Source organism: Octodon degus, unplaced genomic scaffold, assembly GCF_000260255.1.
Source record: "Octodon degus isolate 3935 unplaced genomic scaffold, OctDeg1.0 scaffold00025, whole genome shotgun sequence".
In the NCBI taxonomy this organism is placed as follows: Eukaryota; Metazoa; Chordata; class Mammalia; order Rodentia; family Octodontidae; genus Octodon; species Octodon degus.
Window position 1 is genome coordinate 9,275,896 of NW_004524601.1, and position 8,607 is coordinate 9,284,502.

Below are 8,607 nucleotides of genomic sequence, written 5' to 3' on the forward strand. Positions count from 1 at the left end.
GCCTGGGTCGTCTCCTAACAGGTATTTATTTAACACTTAAAATATGCCTAGAAATGCAACGTCCAAAAGTTTTCATACAAATAAAGTGATATGTAACTGAAACACAATCCCCCTCCCCCGTTGCTTTCCATTTAGCACAACTTTGGCAACAAGTTCCTTTCTATACATTTTTTAATCGTTTACTTGGGGAAAAGGTGCTCAGAAGTGGCTGCCTTGGCAACCTGGAGAACGTGTATGTGAAATTTGTGACTACTATGCACCAGAAGTGAAAAGATACTTTTACTTGCCTTTGAGATACATTGAATTCCTCTAGTGATTGATTAATCAAGCAAAAGAGCTGTGCTTGGGCCCAGTGTTCTTGAGGAGATGCTAAGAAATCAGAGTTGAAGGAAAGCAAAACACTGTACTATCGAGGAGTCACGGTGTTGTTGGTGTCATTCGCTTTCCCAGCTGACGAGGTACATGCACAGCCGGAGCGGGGTGACGGGGGAGAAGCTCCTGCTTCTCTCCTACAGCGCTCTGCCAAACATGCATCAAGTGTGGTTTCTTCTTCCTTCAGTAACTTGAGGGTTTAACCACTGTCAGATACACATCAGAGACAAATTAAAGGTAGACTTCAAAAGTTTTGCCCAGCCACGGTGGATCTCCACAGAGAGAAATAAAAATACTCACAAGTTTAGCAGTGTTCTGAGCTGACAGAACTAGAATCTGTGAGAATAGAGTGACGAAATGTATCAGAAAGCAATGACAGAATTAGCCTGAAGGTCAGGAATACAAAGCTTTTCAAGAAACCAGGCAAATCTGAAGTAAAGAAAAAGGTTTAGGCAGTTTCATGTGAGAGAAGCTACATAGGGTTGTTCCTCAGAAAAAAAAACTCTTGCAAGGTCTTGGGAGGCGGCGTCTGTTCTCACGCTATGTCGCTATGTCGCGGGCCTTCAGGCTGCTCAGTGGCTGACAGAGGAAGCCGGCCAGGGAGGGAGCTGGCTGAGAGAGGGTTGAAGGCAGGTAGACAGCTGGGGCAGGACCAGGGGCACCCTGGGGAGGGCCATGAACACTTCCTGGAGGAGGAAGAACAAGAGGTCATGCTAGAGCAAGAAAGGATGTGGTTAGGGGACAGAGGAAGGGGACTGTTTGCCTCATTAGGAATAACTTACGTGTGAACTACAGGAATTGCCCTGTCTTTGTCTTAGCATTGTTCTTTCGTCCAAGTAAAAATAAATAAATGAAAGTGGAGAAACCTGTCTCTCACTACTCACCTTTTATGTCCATAATTTCAGTGTCTCACATGTCTATGCCTGACTGATACCCAAGGAAAGAAGTGACCATGGACTGCACCCACTGGTCAACAAGATTTTAAATTCTTTGCCCCTCCCACTTTCTGTTACAGAATGGCTCAGTGGAATCAAGTCCAACAGTTAGAAATCAAGTTTTTGGAACAAGTAGATCAATTCTACGATGACAACTTTCCGATGGAAATACGACACCTGCTGGCCCAGTGGATTGAAAGCCAAGACTGGTAGGCTCCAGCACGCTTTCCCTAGGAGCTGACGTGCATGTGCCTCGTGGTCTGTCCGTGTGCGTCTATTCTGCACTCTGCCTTTGGACAATAGCTGCAGTCTTCTAAAGTACAGAATTTTTCCAGGAGTTTGGAAACCCTTCTCAGAAAATGAGCACCATTGTCCTTTCTAGTTTTACCCACACAACTTGAACATGTAGAGGTTTTAATGCTTACTCTGTAGGCCAACTCCCCAGTTTTTTAAGATTTGAAAAACCAAGAAAAGAATCTATTCATTATATTAATTCCCTATCCCAGGCTCAACATAAACAAACACCACCCTTAGGAGCCCCTGTTCTCCCTTCTTGGGGACCTTCCCCTCACCCAGACATCTCAAGTTCTGCCCCAGCTGGCTGCTTGAATTTGAATTCACAGCCAGCTTCTCCCTGCCCCTGGTTCCTCTACCCTCTCTGGAGCAACTTGAAGATAAATGACCTGCTCTACACTGACTGAGTCTATGAAGACCCTGTGGAGCTTTCTCTGTGACTCATAAATCCTTCCCTTGTATGAATCTGTCTGATTCATAGCCATTCTTCCAAGCTCTACTCATACTCTACCATTTAATATTTTGTCATCTTTTTAAGATTATGACAAAGTATACATAATACAAAATTTACCATTTTAATGAGTTTGGGTCCCCCACAAGGCAGGGTCTCACTATGTACTTCAGGCTGGCCTTGAGCTCACTTGTGGATCCCAGGCTGGTCTCTAACTCATGGTGATCCTCCTGCCTCAGCCTCCCGAGTGCTGGGATTGCAAGCATGCACCACCATGCCCAGCTCTGTATTTCAGCCATTTTAAGTATACCGCTCAGTGACATTAAGTATATTGACAAAGTGAGGTAGCTGTCATCTCCATCCACCTGCAGAACCTTCTTATCTTCCTCTTCCAGTGAAACTGGGCTCATCAAACAATAAGACCATCCCTCCAGTCCCAGCCTCTAGCCATCAGGATTCTATTTTCTGTCTGTAAATGTGACACTCTGTATATTTTATGGAAGTGGAATCTCACACTATCTGTCCTTTTGTGGCTAACGTATTTCACTTAGTGTGCTGTTTTCAAGCTTCATTCACATACCGAATTTTCTTTATTTTCAAGGCTGACTACTCTGTTCGTATGTACGCACCAACCTTTGTTGGATCAGCTCCTCAGTCACTGGATATTTGGGTTGTTTCTGTGCGCCTTCAGTTGTCACCAGTGAAGTTGCTGCGAACATTGGCATATAAATATCTGTCCGGGTCTCCGATTTCAATTATTTTGAGTATAGACCCAAATAGAGAACCGTTGGATCATGTGCTAATTTCACATTTAATCTTTTGAGCAACTCTCACACAGTTTTCCACAGTGGCTGCAGCGTTTTACATTCCTGTCCTCCATATGGGAGGGTTTCACTTTTTCAGTGTCCTTGGGAAGACTTGTTTTAATCTCCATTTTGCCATCATTGCTGCTTGATAATGACATCCGTGTGAATGCGAAGTGGTATCTCACTGTAGTTTTGACTTACAGCTCCCTAATGGCTGAGGTGGTGACCGTCTTGTTGTAGATAGTTTAATTTTAGCAAACCTCTAGATGATGAGCACCATGGAGCACACACATCACCTTAAAATTCATCCAGTGCAGAAGTAGTTATTTCTCTAAGTTGTTTCCTGACATGTAGTAATACTTTGATTTCCAGGGAGGCAGCTTCTAACAACGAAACCATGGCAACCATTCTTCTTCAAAACTTGTTGATACAACTGGATGAACAGTTGGGTCGTGTTTCCAAGGAGAAAAACCTGCTCTTAATACACAATCTGAAAAGAATTAGGAAAGTCCTTCAGGTGAGAACGCCTTCTACTTGTTCACAGTATTTAGATATATGAATCTTGAATTACATGAAAAGGAAAGATGTATTATTTTCAAACCAGGCTTAAGGACAAGAAATTTTAATGATCTCACTGTTTTGGGCACCGTCTTGTTGTATGATCCAGTGTTCGTTTTTCATGAAACTTTGCACCTGAACTATGTATGGGAGGGTGTGTGTTGCTCATGAGCCTTGTTTGCTTGCTTGAATCAAGTTCAAACAATACAAGAATGAGGATCTACAAGACAGTGGTTCATTGCTCTTTTCCAGCCCTTCCTTTTCTCTAACAGTTACCGTTGTTCTCACTCAGAAGTGGAGGCGTTGTTGACCCACGTTCCTATTGATAAGCTGATACATTACTGTTCATAAATCCCAGATTTCATTAAGATCCACTCTTTGTGCCGTACAGTGTTCAGGGTTTGGCAGGATATGTCGCCCGTCCCCGCTGCACCAGCGCACTAACGCTTCCACCATCCTACAGCCTTCTTGTCACATGCTCTTCCTTTCCTCCCTTCATGCTGAATGCCAGGAAAATGTTAATCTTTTTACTCTTTCTAGTTTGTTTTTTTCTAAAACAACATACAGCTGAATTATGTGGGGTAGCCTTTTTATTGTTTGTTTATTTACTTACTTATTTTTATGGAACTGGGGATTGAACTCAGGCCCTTGCACTTGCCAGGGAAGCACTTATTCTACTGGGCCATCTTCCCAGCCCTGCTTATTTGTTTTTATTGGAAGGGTTGAGACAAGGTATGGTTATAGGATCACGGTTAACCTTGAACTCACTACATAGCCCAGGTTGGTCTCAAACTTACAGAGATCCTCCTGCCTCAGTCTCCTGAGTGGTTTGATTACAGGTGTGTGCCACCATACCCAACAATACAGCCTGTGCAAAGTGTATTGTTTTCACATAGCAATACATATTTAAGGTTCCTTTGTGTCTTTCCATCGTGCTACAGGTGCTGTCTTTTTGTCACTGAGTAGTACTCGCTTGTGTGGATGTACAACTGTTTGCTTATATTTGGCAATTCTGAATGAAGCTCCTGTCAGCATTCACATACAGGTTTTTATATAGGCAGAAGTTTTTAATTCACTTGAATGAGTACTGGAGTCATTTCTGGATCTTTACTGTTGGTCTTTCTATTTCTAACCTTTTTCTTTATTTACTTTCTTCTCTGTTTTTCTCCTTCAGAGTGATTTGTGTTAAAAATGAAAATGATGGATGCTTATAAATTTTGAAAATTCAATGCAAAACAAAAATGCAAACAAAGCAAAATCTACTTCTTAGCTATAGCCACCTTACTATTCAATGCGCATTGTGCTGTGCACCTCTCTTTCCTCTCCCTCTCTGGAAATAGAAGGTAGATAGATAAGGGGCCAGAGACACAGCTCAGCAGCATAAGTGCCTGCCTGGCATGTGCAGGGTCCCAAGTTTGATTCCTGGTGCCACAAGAAAAAAAGAAGATAGACAGACAGACAGACACCTAAACAGGCAACTACCACCTTCAAAATCTCATCCTCCCCCATCTTCCTAGATTTATATACACAGATAGAAGATGATGTCACTATTGCTGAGCCATAAATCTCTTGTACAACATGCACGCACACACACACACACACACACACACACACACACACACACACCCCAGGAACTTCTCATATCCTTCACTTTACTCAGTTTTCCTTCATAACTTTAAAGAACTTCTGCTCTCTTGCCATCAGAATTTAATCCTTCCACTATGGGAAGGATTTTATCTACTGCTGCACAACACCTAGCAAAATGATGAGGACTCAATAAGGAATTTTTGAGTGAATGAAGAGCTACGCAGGATCACTTGGAGCAAAAGTGGAATTTAATCCATAACCCAAGGCTTGATTTCTACTTCTGGCAACATGTCTCAGTTACTCTTCTCTCATTACTGGGACAAATACCCAACACTCAAAATGAAGGAAGGAAAGGTTTATTTGGCTCAATTACTGAAGGCTTCAGTCCATATTCTGCTGGCTCCAAAGCAGCCTGGGACATGGCAGAGGACAGCAGTTCATGGTAGCAGAAGGCAGTAAAATAGCAAGAGCAAAGGGAGGAGGAAAAACAACAATAGCTACAGAGAGCAAGTCTGTCTCTCTGTCCCTTTTATGTTACATTCAGGCTATCTGCCCCAAGCTGGCTGTAGCACTCACACCCATAATTCCAGCACTACACAGACCCATAATCCCAGCCTTGAACTATGAATTAATCATAAACTATAGAACTGTGCTTCAATGACTACATGAGGCTTGGGGGGGACAAATACACACAAACCACAACATTACATAAATTTAAAAAACCATTCATCTACATAATATATAAAAATATTAGATAAATTATCATAGACTACAAGCTCAGGGACCAGGGTGCAACCCCTGACACCACATGCCTCACAAGCGCAGGCTCCAGGCACACTAAACCTGCCACCAAGTCTAGACGTGGTGGCGCATGACTGTCATCCCAGTGCTGGGGAGGCTGACAACAGGATCACTAGGAGTCCAAGCTGGTGGTGAGACCCTGCACCAAATACATTTTAAAAAATAATAAAATAAATAAAAATCTCACAGACTAAAATGTATAGATAAGCTTACCAAAAACTTACGAAAAACCACAGGATCAAAAATGAAGAAAAAAGAAAAACAACTATAAAACAACTTTAATTAAGCCCTTATTGTTTCTCTTTCCATTATCACTTGCTATCTGGCAGGGAAATCCACCTTTTCATTTTTATATAGTGACATTTTATACCAAGTAATGCCTTTTACAAATATTAGGTAGAAAAAAATTTTATACAGTCAACAAAAATCTGATGAGCACTGATGATGTTATTAGTCATCTTTTAAGCACTGGGGACAAAATAGGGGAGGGCAGTCATGAAGCTTGTTCCTCCTATGTTCTGGTTTTTAAATTACATAAAATTTTATGACTATTTTTCATAAGCTAATACTAGTGACTGTGGAGTGAAAGGCGTCAACAATCTTGTCTGACAGTAGAAAGAAAATTCTACCAACTACAAAAGTGTGTGTAGCGTTTGGGTGTTAACTCTGTGGTTAGAACTCCGACCACCTATGAGAATTTTTCACAGGCCATAGTCATGACTCTGTTAGTGAGAGTTTGAAGCCCGGTGGCTGAGGGAATGACGTGCAAACATAACCCACATCTCACGGGGGCTACTCCCTGCACCCCTGTGGCCTTTCTCTTGGAAGACTTTTGGGGAGCTTGAAAAAAAATTGTTGAGCTGAAAATTTGCAAATTGAACCAAGGGTGGAGTCTTTCTTCTCCAGTCTATAAAATTCCTGTTCTTGGTTCTGAAGAGCCAGAGAAGTGAGATTACTAAGAAAGTGGCCCTGGAAACACATTTTGTAAGAGCAAAAAATATTGCTCTATAATATCCTAAGCTGTCTGAGTCTACCAGATAGTTATCCTCTACCCAGGTTGCCTTAGCAGTCTCCTCCTCTTCCTTCCCTTTGTACACCACAGAGAGGTCAAGAGATCAGCAGTATAAGACCTAAAGGAACACAGAGCACCATGTGTAACCCTGTAAGAACACTAAGTCAAGGGGAATCTGTCTTCCATGTCAGTTTACCATACAAGGGTACAGCCAATGTTAGTCACCCTAGTTTCTCTCCCAACTCCCCCAAAACAATCCTTCAAAATCTGTCTGCCTGAGATAATTACCTGGTTCCAATGCCTTGACAGTAATATTTCAAATGTGTTGTGTCCCTTACTGTGAAATAAGAAAGAGTTGTCGTTGTTTTGTTTGCTGCATAATTTGGGATTGTCCACACAGATGGATGCTATGGGTCTCAGTCACTTTTCTCATTGCCAGGATATAATACCTGAAACCCACGAAGAAGAAAGGTTTATTTCAACTCACAGTCTGTAGAGCTTTCAGTCTACGGACTGGCTGGCTGCAAGGCAGGTGGCAGGGCAGTGGGGGATTGAAGAAGAGAAACAGTTCATGGCAAGACAGGCAGAAGGCAGCAGCCAGCAAGCAGCAAACAGTTAAACATGGCTTCCCTTTTCCCTTTACATTCCAGCCAGGTGAAAGACCTACTGACAGTGCCACCCACACCCATGGGCACATCTTTAGTAAATGCACTGAGCCACACCCACTGTGCTAATCCAAATAGAAGACCAATCCACATGTCACACATTCTTAATCTATATTCACACAGCCTAGATCCAGCCTCCTCCCTAAAGCCCCACCCATGGGCACATGAGGCTTGGGGGCCATCCAGCCGTAGCGCTATGCATTGTGATTCGTTCTCCTAGGTACGCTGCACCAAACTGGAATCCATCTGATCAACTGAAGTTGCCAATCACCAGAAATTTCATTCTTAAGTGATTTTGTATCTATCCCTTCAAGCCTTTATCTTATTTACAACTGTCTAGATTGGTCTCCTCTATTTAATACTTCAGTCAATAGTAGTTTTTCTTTTCCCTGAATTCGGATTCTCCAGGGAGTTAATGTCAGCGTCTGGGGCTGTGTTGTGTATATGAGAATGCTTGTTTTTATTCCAAATGACAGCTGAGATTTCTTAAAAGTCGAGATCAGGTAATTTTCTTTGCACTCTGCTGGGTAGCTACTCCACAGACATGTATTAATTGAATATTGGTTCCAATGTATAGACTTTCACATCAGGCTAGTTTTGACAGTTGGAGATGCAAAGTGGAAAGGATTTAGATACAACTCTTATGACTCTTACATTCAAAGGATTTGCAATCTCAAAGGGCCGGCCAAATAGCTCAGCAGATTAAATCACCTGCAGGCAGGTGCAGGGGCCTAGGGCGTTCCATCCCCGGGCCTGCCGTGCCAGCCCTGCCCCCAGGTGCGCTGAGATGGCGATTAAGACTGGACGTGGTGGCATGCGCCTGTAATCCCAGCTCTTGGGAGGCTGTAAACAGGTGAACCACTGTGAGTGAGACCCTGAGCACCCTGTAGACCCTTCCCTAAAAATACAGGGATAAAAAGGAAGAATTTGCAATCTAGAATGTACAAAGTCCAGAAAATATTTACGCTGTAGTATGGCACCATGGTAAAGGAAACTGCAACTATAATTTGCACAGCTAAAAACATTGGAGGTGGCTCCAAAAGGATGATTCAGCACTCTCTGAAGAGGGGGAGGAAAAAAGAGAAACCGTATCTAATGGGAAAGGTGAGAGGAAGAACAGGAGAGT

General features: G+C 42.7%; 1 long non-coding RNA gene across 2 annotated transcripts in view; it reads left to right on the plus strand.

The window, feature by feature from the left end:
- Positions 1-3,370, plus strand: part of LOC111816030 — a 7,451-nt gene extending 4,081 nt beyond the window's left edge. For both annotated transcript variants that reach the window (XR_002820574.1, XR_002820573.1), the window contains exons 2-3: positions 1,388-1,516; positions 3,231-3,370. This is a non-coding gene — a long non-coding RNA (uncharacterized LOC111816030). The remainder of the gene's footprint in view (positions 1-1,387; positions 1,517-3,230) is intronic.
- Positions 3,371-8,607: the final 5,237 nt, after the last annotated feature.